This window comes from Sciurus carolinensis, chromosome 10 (genome assembly GCF_902686445.1).
Source record: "Sciurus carolinensis chromosome 10, mSciCar1.2, whole genome shotgun sequence".
Lineage (NCBI taxonomy): Eukaryota > Metazoa > Chordata > Mammalia > Rodentia > Sciuridae > Sciurus > Sciurus carolinensis.
In genome coordinates, this window is record NC_062222.1 from 4840548 (window position 1) to 4855526 (window position 14979).

The following is a 14979-nucleotide window of genomic DNA, read 5'->3' on the forward strand; positions in this document are numbered from 1 at the left end:
ATGTGTTCTAATTAGTTATACATGAGAGTAGGTTGCACTCTGAAGCATGATACATAATGAAGTGTAACTTCTCATTCTTCTGGTCCTACATGATGTAGAATCACACCAGTTGTGTAGTCATATTTGTGCATAGAGTCATAAAATCTGATTCATTCTCCTATCCTTCCTACCCATAGTCCCTCCCCTCCCTTCACTCCCCTCAACCGAATCTCAATAACTCTATTCTTCCCTAGTCCCCCCACAACTTGTGATACTCGGGAAATCAGTCTAACACAAGAGGTGAAAGACCTCTACAGTGAAAAAATACAGAATACTAAAGAAACAAATTGAAGAAGACCTTAGAGATGGAAAGACCTCTCCTGCCCCTGGATAGGCAGAATTCATGTGTTCAAAATGGCCATCCTACCACAAGCATCCTATAGATTCAATGCAATTCCTATTAGAATCCCAATGGCATTCTTCATAGAACTAAAAAAAACAATCATGAAATTCATTTGGAAATGAATGAGTCATCTCTACCTTGAGAATCTTGACCTAAGGATTTCAGGTCTATCTCATTCTTTCAACATCTGAACTGACTCTCATCTGATCCCCAAGTGCACTCTGTTCTGATAGATATGTTCTGCAAGTTCCTTTACTGTAGTAATTAGGGCCATCCTATTTATTTATTTATTTATTTATTTTTTTTTTTTTTAGAACTCCTGTTTTTTAAAAAATCTATTTTTGAGCTCATGGTTTTATGGTGAATTCACATGCCATCCTGCTTGCCTAAATTAATATATTTTTCCTATTAGTCTTCTTTTATCTAACTACGGATGTTTTTATACTGTTTTTGCTCAGAGGCCAATTTTCAAAGATTAGCTCTCCTATACATTGAAAAATCTCCTTTAAAAAAATTCCTAAGAAGTAGGTAAACTTGGTGATGTTGGGATAAATCTGGTAGTCACTGAGGACAAGTGACCCCTGAGCCTTTGATCTCAGTGTCTGTCATGTCTGCCAGACTTTATGCCTATTATTTCCAACTGTACAGGCCTGCCCTATAAGTCTGATAGGCTTATTTTAATTTCTAACAGGTCAGATCTAATAAACATCTGTAGTGTTGCTTCCTACCTGTGGAACTATACCTACAGAATGCTACACCAGCTCTGTTTCCTGTCTGTTTAATTATGTGTGCACACCAGTGAATTGTGTTGTTGTGTTTACATATGTGTTTGTGTCTATATATCATGTATGTGGTATCAAAATTGGCCTATAAAATTTAAATAAAAAATGGATCCAAATATCTTTTAGTTCAGCTGACTTTAAAAAGTTTAATTTAAATTAGGTAAACAGATGGTAGTAAAGATGTCTTTAAATTTACAAGTTTTTCTACATGGTCAGAAATTAACAGAGTGTTGGTTTTGATAAAATATCCAGAATGTAATATTCATTGCTTATAGGATTTTCTTCAACAGGAAATATATGTCTAATACTGTTAACTACACTTGTCTGATATCTTGTTTTTTACAGTTAGAAATGAGTAAACTAGATTTAACAGAAATAGGATTAATCATAAATGTATTTGTTACAAATATCTGATTAATTTACAAAGTTAAAGTGCTAAAATATCAACTTCTAACTATATAATCAAGTACTCTTAACTTCCTAAATTCCATAAGGTAATATATTTAAACATTAAATGTGTTTTCATAAATTGGTAAATGGAAAATTATTTGGAATTGCTTTGTTTCTGTAACTTCACTAAAAACAAAGTTACTGAGAGTTAAGATTCTATCTGGTTTCATTTATATACAAAGAGTATAAGAGGTTTCAGTTGGGTTTCAATTAAAGTACTCTAAAAACATGAAAGTATTTCATCTTATTAAAATGGAGTAATTTGTCTAAATTCGAAAATTTTATAAGGGTTGTTTCAGAATGTAAATTTTTAAAAGGGGTCAAAAGCTAGGAAAGAGATATAAGAAGTTTCTAGGTATAGAAATATGTTTAAATATGAAAGTAGTAGGAAAATGAAATGTTTCTGATTGAGAAAGATTTTTGTGTGCTAAAGTAAAAAGTTGTAGACTATCTAAGCAAGTTACAGAAGGTTTGTGGAAGGAAAATTGCAAAAAGTTTTTGTGTAACTAAATTGCTTCTAAATAAGTAGCACAATCAGTTAGAACTATTCAAGGCTTTTTTAAAATTCATTTTTATTGCAAACAAATGGGATACATCTTGTTTCTCTGTACATGAAGTAGAGGCATACCATTTGTGTAATCATACATTTACCTAGGGTAATAGTTTTTTATTCATTCTGTTATTTTTTCTCCCCCCCACCCCTCCCACCCCTCTTATTCCTCTATAGAGTCCCTCCTTCCTCCATTCTTGTCCCCTTCCCACCTCCTATATGTGTCATCATTCGCTTATCAGTGAGATCATTCATCCTTTGGTGTTTTGAGATTGGCTTATCTCACTTCGCATGATATTCTCCAACTGCATTCATTTGCCTGCAAATGTCATAATTTTATTATTCTTTATGGCTGAGTAATATTCCATGGTATATATATATACCACAGTTTCTTTATCCATTCATCAATTGAGGGGCATCTAGGTTGGTTCCACAATCTGGCTATTGTGAATTGAGCAGCTATGAACATTGATGCGGCTGTATCTCTGTAGTATGCAGATTTTAAGTCCTTTGGGTATAGGCCGAGGAGTGGGATAGCTGGGTCAAATGGTGGTTCCATTCCAAGTTTTCTAAGGAATCTCAACACTGCTTTCCAGAGCAGCTGCACTAATTTGCAGCCCCACCAGTAATGTATGAGTGTACCTTTTCCCCCACATCCTCTCCAACACCTACTGTTGCTTGTATTCTTGAAAATCGCCATTCTAATTGGGGTGAGATGGAATCTTAGGGTAGTTTTGATTTGCATTTCTCTTATTTCTAAAGATGTTGAACATTTTTTCATATGTTTGTTGATTGCTTGTAGATCTTCTTATGTGAAGTGTCTGTTCATTTCCTTAGCCCATTTGTTGATTGGGTTATTTGTATTCTTGGTGTAGAGTTTTTTGAATTCTTTATAGATTCTGGAAATTAGTGCTCTATCTGAAGTATGAGTGGCAAAAATTTTCTCCCACTCTGCTGGCTCTCTCTTCGCATTGCTGATAGTTTCCTTTGCTGAGAGAAAGCTATTTAGTTTGAATCTGTCCCAGTTATTGATTCTTGCTTTTATTTCTTGTGCTATGGGAGTCCTGTTAAGGAAGTCTGATCCTAAGCCAACAAGTTGAAGATTTGAACCTATTTTTTCTTCTATAAGACGCAGGGTCTCTGGTCTGATTCTGAGGTCCTTGATCCATTGTGAGTTGATTTTTGTGCTGGGTGAGAGATAGGGGTTTAATTTCATTCTGTTGCATATGGATTTCCAGTTTTCCCAGCACCATTTGTTGAAGAGGCTATCTTTTCTCCATTGCATATTTTTGGCCCCTTTGTCTAGTATGAGAAAATTGTATTTATTTGGGTTTGTGACCATGTCCTCTATTCTGTACCATTGATCTACCTTTCTATTTTGGTGCCAATACCATGCCATTTTTGTTACAACTGCTTTGTAGTATAGTTGAAGGTCAGGTATTGTGATACCCACTGCTTCACTCTTTCTGCTAAGGATTGCTTTAGCTATTCTGGGTTTCTTATTCTTCCAGATGAATTTCAAGATTGCTTGCTCTATTTCTGTAAGGTACGTCATTGGGATTTTCATTGGAATTGCATTGAATCTGTATAGCACTTTTGGTAGTATGGCCATTTTGACAATATTAGTTCTGCCTATCCAAGAACGTGGGAGATCTTTCCATCTTCTAAGGTTTTCTTTAATTTCTTGCTTTAGTGTTCTGTAGTTCTCATTGTAGAGGTCTTTCACCTCTTTTGTGAGATTGATTCCCAAGTATTTTATTTTTTTTTTGAAGCTATTGTGAATGGGGTAGTTTTCCTAACTTCTCTTTCTGAAGATTCATCACTTATGTATAAAAATGCATTGGATTTATGAGCATTGATCTTATATCCTGCTACTTTACTGAATTCATTTATGAGTTCTAAAAGTTTTCTGGTGGAATTTTCTGGTTCCTGTAAATATATAATCCTGTCATCAGCAAATAGGGATAGTTTGAGTTCTTCTTTTCCTATTCGTATCCCTTTAATTTCCTTGGTCTGTCTAATTGCTCTGGCTAGAGTTTTGAGGACAATGTTGAAAAGAAGTGGTGAAAGAGGGCATCCCTGCCTTGTTCCAGTTTTTAGGGGGAATGCGTTCAGTTTTTCACCATTTAGAATGATATTGGCCATGGACTTGGCATAGATGGCCTTTACAATGTTAAGGAATGTTCCCAATATCCCTATTTTTTTCAGTGTTTTGAGCATGAAGCGATGCTGAATTTTATCAAATGCTTTTTCTGCATCTATTGAAATAATCATGTGATTCTTGACTTTAATTCTATTGATAGGGTGAATTACATTTATTGATTTCCGGATGTTGAACCAACCTTGCATCCCTGGGATAAAACCCACTTGATCATGGTACACTAGTTTTTAAATATATTTTTGCATGCGATTTGCGATGATTTTGTTGAGAATTTTTGCATCAATGTTCATTAAAGATATTGGTCTGAAATTTTCTTTCCTCAATGTGTCTCTTTCTGGTTTAGGTATCAGGGTGATGTTGGCTTCATAGAATGAGTTTGGGAGGGTTCCCTCCTCTTCTATTTCATGAAGTACTTTGAGAAGTATTGGAATGAGCTCTTCTTTAAAGGTTTTGTAGAACTCGGCTGAGAACCTATCTGGTCCCGGACTTTTCTTTGTTGGTAGGCTTTTGATGACTTCTTCTATTGCATTACTTGAAATTGATCTATTTAAATTGTGTATGTCCTCCTCGTTCAGTTTAGGTAATTCTATGTCTCTAGAAACCTGTTGATGTCTTCGAGATCTTCTATTTTGTTGGAGTATAGATTTTCAAAATAGCTTCTAATTATGTTTTGTATTTCAATTGTGTCTGTTGTGATATTTCCTTGTTCATTTCGAATTTTAGTAATTTGGGTTTTCTGTCCTCTTCTCTTTGTTAGTGTGGCTAAGGGTTTATCAATTTTGCTTATTTTTTCAAAGAACCAACTATTTATTTTGTCAATTTTTTCGATTGTTTCTTTTGTTTCAATTTCACTGATTTCAGCTCTGATTTTAACTATTTCCTGTCTTCTACTACTTTTGGTGTTGCTCTGTTCTTCTTTTTCTAGGGCTTTGAATGGTAGTGTTAGGTTGTTTATTTGTTGATTTTTTCTTCTTTTATTGAATGCACTCCATGAAATAAATTTTCCGCTAAGAACTGCTTTCATAGTGTCCCAGAGATTTTGATATGTTGTTTCTTTGTTCTCATTTACCTCTAAGAATTTTTTAATTTCCTTCCTGATATCTTCTGTTATCCATTGATCATATAATAGTGTATTATTTAATCTCCAGGTGTTGGAGTAGTTTCTGTTTTTTATTCTGCCATTTATTTCTAATTTCAATTCATTATGATCTGATAGAATACAAGGTATTATCTCTATCTTCGTGTATTTGCTAACAGTAGCTTTGTGGCATTATATATGGTCTATTTTAGAAAAGGATCCATGTGCTGCTGAGAAGAAAGTGTATTTGCTCTTTGTTGGATGGTATATTCTATAAATGTCCGTTAAGTCTAAATTATTGATTGTGTTTTTGAGATCTGTGGTTTCTTTGTTCAGTTTTCTTTGGAGGATCTCCAGTGGTGAGAGAGGTGTGTTAAAATCACCTAGTATTATTGTGTTGTGGTCTATTTGATTTCTGGCATTGAGAAGGATTTGTTTGACATATATGAATGAGCCACTATTTGGGGCATAGATATTTATGATTGCTATGTCTTGCTGATTTATGCTTCCCTTAAGCAGTATGAAATGTCCTTCTTTATACCTTCTGACTAACTTTGGTTTGAAGTCCACATTATCTGATATGAGAATGGATACTCTGACTTATTTGCTGAGTCCATGTGCATGGTATGTTTTCCCCCATCCTTTCACCTTTAGTCTGTGGGTATCTATTTCTATGAGATGAGTCTCTTGGAGGCAGAAAATTATTGGATCTTTCTTTTTAATCCAATCTGCCAGTCTTTGTCTTTTGATTGATGAGTTCAGGCCATTAACATTCAGGGTTATTATTGAGATATGATTTGTATTCCTGGTCATTTGACTCATTTATTTATTTATTTATTTTTTGACACGACTTGATTTCTCCTTTATTTGGTTGCTCCTTTAGGGTAGTTCCTCCCTTTGCTGATTTACATTGTTGTTTTTCATCTCTTCCTCATGGAATATTTTTCTGAGAATGTTCTCTACTGCCGGTTTTCTTTTTGTAAATCCTTTTAGCTTTTGTTTATCATGGAAGGATTTTATTTCGTCATCAAACCTGAAGGTAAGTTTTGATGGGTATAAGATTCTTGGTTGGCATCCATTTTCTTTCAGAGCTTTAAAAATGTTGTTCCAGGCCTTTCTAGCTTTTAGGGTCTGGATCGAAAAATCTGCTAATATCCATATTGGTTTCCCCCTGAATGTAATTTGATTCTTTTCTCTTGCAGGCTTTAAAATTCTGTCTTTATTTTGTATGTTAGGTATTTTCATTATAATGTGCCTTGGTGTGGGTCTGTTGTAATTTTGTATATTTGGAGTTCCATAAGCCTCTTGTACTTGATTTTCCATTTCATTCTTCAGATCTGGGAAATTTTCTGATATTATTTCATTGAATAGATTGTTCATTCCTTTGGTTTGTTTCTCTAAGCCTTCCTCAATCCTGATGAATCTTAAATTTCCCCTTTTCATGATATCCCATAATTCTTGTAGATTCTGTTCATGATTTTTTACCATCTTCTCTGTTTGTTCAACTTTGTTTTCAAGATTAAATATTTTGTCTTCATTGTCTGAGGTTCTGTCTTCCAGGTGTTCTATCCTATTGGTTATGCTTTCTAAGGAGTTTTTAATTTGGCTTATTGTTTCCTTCATTTCAAGGTTTTCTGTTTGTTTGTTTTTTTTCAGTATCTCTAACTCTTTATTGAAATGATCTTTTGCTTCCTGTATTTGCTCTTTTAACTGTCGATTGGTGCGATAATTCAATGCCTGCATTTGCCCTTTCATCTCATCCTTCAATGCCTACATTTGCTCTTTCATCTCCTGGTTTGCTTCCCTGATTGTTTTGATTATGTACATTCTGACCTCCCTTTCTGACATTTCTTCTGCCATGCTATCATTGGACTTTATTGTTATACCATCCAGGTTTGTTTGGGACATTTTCTTCCCTTGTTTTCTCATATTGTTCAAGTATCTACCCCTCTAATAGTGAAACTCTGGGATATTGCAGATTTCCTCTATTGACTAATATTGCCTCTGTAGATTTCTAGTAACTCACCTCTTAGCCTTCAGTAGCCTGAAGTCTTGGAGGAACTTGATAATGTGGTGCTCCACTAGGAAGGTGGCCTTCTAGGGGTGGGGACCTTCAGGTGGGGTGTATTACCCGGTGGTTCTGAGTTGGTCCCGAGTCTCTCAATACCTCCTCTTCTTGGCTCCTGGGTCTTGTCAAAGGTCCTCTAGCCTCCTGTAGGTGTCTCAGGAAGGGAGTTGTCCTTCTGATGATGGTGGCCACGCCCTCAGGAGTAATTCAAAATGCCTGCACCAGCCTGTAAAGAAGCCTCTGGCTAACTCTGTGATGGCGACAAACCTCAGCGTGGTGGTCGGGCAGGGTTGTTCAGTGGTGGCGTCTGTCTTTGGCCTGGTGGTTGGGCGGGTTGGGTGCCCGCCTGCTACCTCCACGATGTAGACAGCCTGGCTCACCCGCCAGCTCGCTCCGCGACTGTGACCAACCAGTGATGGCACCGACCTAGGTGCAGCTTCAAGGCTTTTCTTAACGTCAAATATTAATGCACTGGTATGTACCGGTTTAATATGTGTGTTGAAGTAACAAAGACTCTTAAAACAGTGATCTGCTCTTATCTATCAAGATAATCTCTGTGTCTGCTAATTTTTATCATTTAGAGAAACCGGTCTTAAAGGTATTAGGGCATGTCCAACTCTGGTTAATCAACAACTGCTGTTTTAGAATATTACACTACATTACATATTCTGAATTTTTCTTTAGAAACTAAACTTGGTTAATATAAGAACATCAGTGTAATTATGGTGCTGTTACTGGCCTCTGTGCATATTCAATATATGCATGTCTTTCAAGTATCCAAGTCTTTAAAGTCTAAGTTTGAGAGGAAGATTTTACCAAGTTGGTGTTCTTCAAACTAAGGTTTAAAGTGAAGGTCTGGGATGATAAAATGATGCTTCTTGGTTCACAGCTATTGTACAAACAAATATGTTTTCACTCAATTTCACGTTACGTTTTTCTTGTAACCTCTGACTGTCCTCAGGGCCCTACAGAAGCTCAGCTGGCACCACGGCAACCTGATTCTCACAGGATTCAGTGTCAGTACCCTAATAAAGTGCTCCCAAGGACGAGGCACATCCAGAGCCACGGCTCTGCACGCAGTGGGAACCACGGGCACCCCTGCCTGCCCAGTCAGCATCAGGCGTCTGGGCATGGCGCAGGGCAGAGGGGCACAGGCAGCTGCCTGACACCGGCCGTCAGACCTGGCATTGAGGCAGGTCTCCCTGGGCTGGCCAGGCCTTGGTCTTGGAGGTAAGCTCCCTGTGTCCTCTCCAGCGATGCCATCTATCCCTCTCTGTGTCACAGCACTCATCCCTCACAGTGCAGGGTGCCCAGGGGGCGACCCAGAGCCACGCTGCTAGGCCAGGTGGGGTACTTGAGGCAGCTGTGAGGGAGACGTAGAAGGTCGGAGGCAGCCAGGGCAAGGTGGCGAGTGAGAGAGTCAGGAGCAGAGCCAGACCAAAGGGACATGGAGAGGGCTTCAGACGAGGCCGAGCTCCTGGTTGGTGAATGTGCTGGTGGACGCAAGCGGGAGACCAGTCAGACTGGCACGTCCACATTCATGCTTCTAAGTGAGGTGTCCAGAAGAAAAGCTAAAATGGATGCACGGACACAGGGGACACCAATGAGCGGTAGGGAGGGGAGTGTGGACCAGGGAGGAGACAAAGGAGGACTTCCAGGGACCATTGAAGGAGCAGGTCCAAACTCCCCCACTGGCCTCCCAGCTCTGGGCCCCTTCTCTCTGGAGAAGTCTCTCTCTGTCGCTTTTGCCATTAACCTGTCTCTTCCTTGCTGTCTCTGTGTCCTGGTCTTCAATTATTTGCTGAAGAGAGCAACAAACCCAGCACCCCTAAAGAGAAAGAGCTATGCCCTGAGGCCGTGCAGTGGAAGACCTGTGGGATTCTGGAGCTGGGAGGATTCAGGGACTTCTGTCTCCCAGAGGAGTCCAAATTCAGATAATAATGTGGCTTCTGGCTAAAGCACCCTTGATATTTCTCAGGAGATGATGTAAAATCCTTTTTCACCCAGCGACTCAGGAGGCTGAGGCAGGAGGATCACAAGTTCAAAGCCAGCCCAGCAAACCCAAGGCACTAAGCAACTCAGTGAGACCCTGTCTCTAAATAAAATATAAAATAGGACTGGGGATATAACTCAGTGGTTGAGTGCACTTGAGTTCAATCCCTGGTACCCCTTCCCCCCAGAAAAAAAAGATTATTTTTCAAAGCAAGGCTGCTGTGCAGACTTGGGGCCACTTTTCTAGGTGGTCTGCCAGCCCGTGAGGACTGTGAGCCTTTGCTCTACCAGGTCTGCCAGGTTCCACACAGAGTGTGCTGGCCTCTCACCCTCACCCCTGTGGAGGGGGACACCCCACCTGCCGCTGTGAGCCAGGGTGGCAGCTGCTGGCTGGGGTGCGTTGTCTCTGTGCTATTATCCCAGGTCTCTGAATATCACGTTTCCTGGCTCTCTTTGCTGATTTCCAGGGTTCTCCTAGGATGACTCACCTGACATGCAACAATATATCTATGACTTTGGATTTCCTCTGGAGGAGGAGGTGAGTGCTGGGCACCTCTATTCTGCCATCTTGTCTCCCGCTCCATGCTATTTTAGCTCAGTATTGTGTATGTGTGTGTGTATGTCACTTTTATTTCTCTGTAGTATAAGCGTACACAAGTGGTTGAACTGGAAAATGGTTTGTTTTTCTGTGCTTTGTTTATTTTGTGTTTTCTGTGTCTTTGTGTTTGTTAGGAGTTCATGAGTGGGGCAGAGAGGAAGGGGTTAATATGTTCTACCATTCAGAAATTACTACCCACAACCAAAATCATAGCTTAGTTTCTTCTCAAAACACATGTTTGCCATTTTTAATCACAGACTCAGTGATTAAGAATGGAATGAAAAAGAGACATGACTAAGGAGCAATTCAAATAAACAGAGAATTAAGATGTTGTGATATGTTTATAAAGACTAGAAGCATCTGGAATATTCCAGCTGAGTCGTACAGATAATGCACTCTTTCTTTTAATAAGCACTTTGGGCACCATAAAATATCAAAAATGTCTGAGGGCTTCTGAGATCTCTGTTATTTTTTTCTTTGTCTCCTAACATATGTGCAGTTCTGAGTTCTTTATTTCAGTATGTTCACTACTTCTGATTTGTCTTAGACTCTAATCTTTATTAAGAAGAATGTCCATTCCGTTCCCAGTGTCATGTCAATCAAATCTTAAAGAATCACGCTTGCTGTGTAGGACCCGTCCCTGAGACCACTCTCTACTCACGAGGAAAAAATACCACATTCAGGAGGCAATAAATCATTTTAATACCAACCCCAGAATCCCCTCCTTTACTTGAGGGAAAAATGAGAATGGAATAACTTTTATCACCTGTGATTGCATTCGTCGGCATCCTGTTGCTGGAACTATAAAGCACTCTAACTCTTTTAGAAAGGACATTTACTATAGGGGACTGTATGTTTAAAAATCATTGGGAAGGCCATAGAAGCAGACATGCCACACCACAGGTATTGTGGCTTTTGCCACAACCAGCAACCTGGAAGATGTGGGGTCCAGCACCTGAACAACTAAAAAGTAACTGCTCCAGGGACGGGGAGTTGACCACACCTGCGAATGGTACGATGTTGCTCTCAAGATACACACTCTGCCCGGCGGCCCAGGGTGGACATGCCTACCTGACTGCTGGTGGGCAGAGATGAGACGGTTACAGCTAAAGGGCAGCAGTCTCTGCCATGCGCCTGCTTGCCAAACTCCACGTGCATGCACGTGATACAACACTGCCAGAAGAACCGTGGAGGGTGAGAGTCCGAAAGGAACCCTCTAGAAATGTACCATAGGAGTGGGTTTCAAGGTCTGAACAGAAGGCGAATGTCAAGCCACAAGGGCCACCGTAGTGTTTTGAATTTAAAACAAAATTTCTCATTTGTTGTGCTATTCAAACCTCCTCTTCTGAGTCCTTGAGTGCCACCACCAGGACGTTTGTTATGAGTTAGGTAGGAGGTGTCCCCAGAGCTCACAGGTGAGACAGTGCCGGGGTTCAGAGGTGAAAGATCAGATCATGGGGTGTGACCTAATCAGTGGGGCCACGCGCTGATACGGAGTGACTGGGTGGTAATGTAGGCAGGCGGGCTGTGGCTGGAGACACTGGTCGCTGGTGGCACGCCACTGGGGATTATGCTTTGTCCCTGGTAAGCGGGGCTCTCGGCTTGCTCGGCTTGCTGAGCAGCTTTCCTTGCCACACTCTTCCACCATGATGTGCTCCCTCACCTCAGGCCCAGAGCACTGGAGCCCACACCCCGTCAACCGAACCTCTGAACCCGTGAGCAGAAGCAAACTGTTCCTCATCTGATTTTTCTTGTCATATCACCGTGACAGAAAAGGTGACTAAAACATTTTAGAAAACACTGGTTTGGACTGTGGAGTTCAAATCATCTGCTCCTGCCATTTGTCTTTCTTTCTTTCTTTTTTAAGATTAAGCAAGTTATCAGGGATGGAATTGACTAAACATTTATTGACGACTATCTGGATTCCACTTATCTTGATAGATACAGAGAAAACACAATAAAATATTCATTTTCCTGTCTCATGTGGTGTTAGGCCAATTGACACAACATAATGAAGACAAAGATGGAGAAGGAGCAGAAGAAAGTGCAAATTAGAACCAAAGTCTCATGACTACTTATTTAGTCTCTGGGTAAAGGAAAGAACTGCAAATCTAAAAGACACGTAGGTGTTCACAAAGGAAGCAAATAGACTTCACACCAGTAGCAACCATAAACAAAAATATATTTCTAAGAACTCGATTGATTAAACAGGCAAAAAACATGTGTAATTAATAAAAAACACAAGTAGCTAAATATATATGTATATAGAATATATATGCATATATAAATAAATATAGGTATATAAACAAATAATACAGATAAATATACATACATATATGAATATATTACATATGTCCATATATAAACATAATTTTATATACATATATTTTAAAAATACATAGAATAGAATAGAAATTCACGTTAAGAGAACATGCCTCTTTTACCTCCCTTAAATGGCTAAGGAATTAAGACATGTTACATTTAAGTGTGTTTATTTCTTTGTTTTGCTGAGAGGAAAACTCTGATATACTTCAGTTTCAATATAAATTGGTACATTATTTCTGGAAAGCAACTTAGCAATAAGTAATAAAAGGCATTGAATATTTACTTTATTTTTCAAATTTCTGAAATTCAACTAAAGAGACAAAGTTGTGTCTGTTTTATCTACCACTGTATCTGCTTCAGCTCTTAACACATCTGATCCATTGTTACATTTCAACATTTGTTTAATGAATGGAAGAAAATCATTAAAGCATTACTTTTAATAGCAAAATAACCTGTTTTGGAGAATCTTGAAAGTCAACATTAAAAGAAAAATTAATCATTTTGGCCTATGCATATGACAAAATGTTATTCTCCAATAAAATATTTATACTGAATGACTATAATGGCAATGGAATGCTTATTAAATGATAACCCAAATTAGTCTTAGGGTAGTGTATACTTATCTCAGTAAATTTAAAGTAGAAAATTAGAAAAGGTGATAAAATATTAGTTTTGGGTAAAGGTTATCTGTGGTTCTATATTCAACTTTTCTGATAGGATTTCCCAATTCCACACTCTTCTGTTCATGAAAGGTGTAGTACAAACTTTGATGAATTTTCACAATGTTTCACATGTTAAAAGTCTAGTAAACCCAGACTATCATTCTCCTGGATGTTTCCCTGGAGTGACAAATGTACAAACTGTATGTAATTTCAAGGCATCTACTGTTCATTGTTCTCTCTATATTCTAGCATGAAATTCAATGCTAAATTCATTTTAGTGTTTTTGGTAGGAAACATACAGTCTTTGGTCATCATGTATGTTGTATATTTTCAGCTTGAGATAAGTAGAATACTTACATCTAATCAAGACTCAAATATGACCAGCTCTTGACATACTGTACATTTCAACAAAATGGCAGATTGTCACAAACAGTTGTTGAACTGAGAATCTTCTCCAAATTATGGTAGGTAATTACTAGTCTGTGGCAAATGCCACAATATTCAGAAACCTCCTTTCACATTTAGTGTAAGCAATTTCCATTCCAGTGGACTTGCTCACATACTCACATGTACTATATTATGAAGGATTTTAAGGCAAACCCTTCATTTTGTTTCTCCCCTAAGTGTGATGTTAAAAAATATGATTCTAGTTTCCATTATGTAGTTTTAGATTTATTTACATACACTGATGGTTCTGCATAACCTTGGAAATTAAACACTAACCAGAGAAAAGGGATGGGTGTATACACACACACACACACACACACACACACACATATATGTATAAATATATATATATGAATATATATACATATATTCACATACACATATTCAAAGAGATATGGATAATGGGAAGAAAAAGCAAAGTGTCAAATAATGAAAGGTAGAAAGTTTGTATAAAAGATAAGAAAGGACAGATATTTAGGAAAATAATAGCTTTTGCGATCGCCCTTTGTTGTCTTAGGCAATGAGTGTTGCTTCTTTACAGCAATCCGCAATAGTAGGAAAGATGTTGGGTCCTCATGAAATAGGCACAAAATGACTGGTTGACTTTGGGCACTAAGTGTCCCAACCATAGTCCTTGAGAATGCTTAGGGTGGAGCAGTGTGATTCCAGGAGACTGAATTCTCTCAATCATGCTTTACCTCCCATGGCTAAACATTTAAGCTTAGACATGGAAATTCTCATCAGTAGTGAACTGGTGGAATTCTCCTGTGCTCTAGAACAGGGATCAGAAAATGACAACCTGTGGCCCAAATTGGTCCCTGTTTCCTGTTTTCACAAATAAAGTTTTATTGTAACACAGTCATACTCTACAAATCATTTTCATAGATCTAGAGCTATTGCTGCACTACAAGGGCAAGGTTAATTGGTATGAGGGTGATTGGTCCTCGCAACCAAAAATATTTATTATCTTGCCTTTTAAAGAAGAATTTTGCCAACTCTTGCTCTGACTTGAGAGTATATCCTGGTCTTTGGTTCCTGCTCAGCACACATTACCAACATAACTGACCTGCCCCTGAATGAGGGTTAACAACCAAAATAAGTACATATGTAATTAAAATAGTACCTCAGAAAAATATAAACTGAACAATACAGGTCATAAGAAGAGAACAAACAAAACAAATTAACAAATAAACAAGAATCTAATATGTCTGCTAAAGGTAGATTATCAAGGATGATAGATAATAAAATTAAAATTAAAATTAATTCATTTGAAATGAATAAAATATACATATTAGGCATGAAAATGTGAATTGAATAAAGAAAAAAATTAGTCAGTGGTGGATTAGAAGATTAGATATTCCTGGAGAATGAATTGGTTCATTTGAATATTCATTTAAGGAGTTTTCCTAAAGACAGCAAGAAGAATTAAATAGGCATGGACAATAGATAAATATAAGAAAGTTTTCTAAAGGAGAAAAAATTGA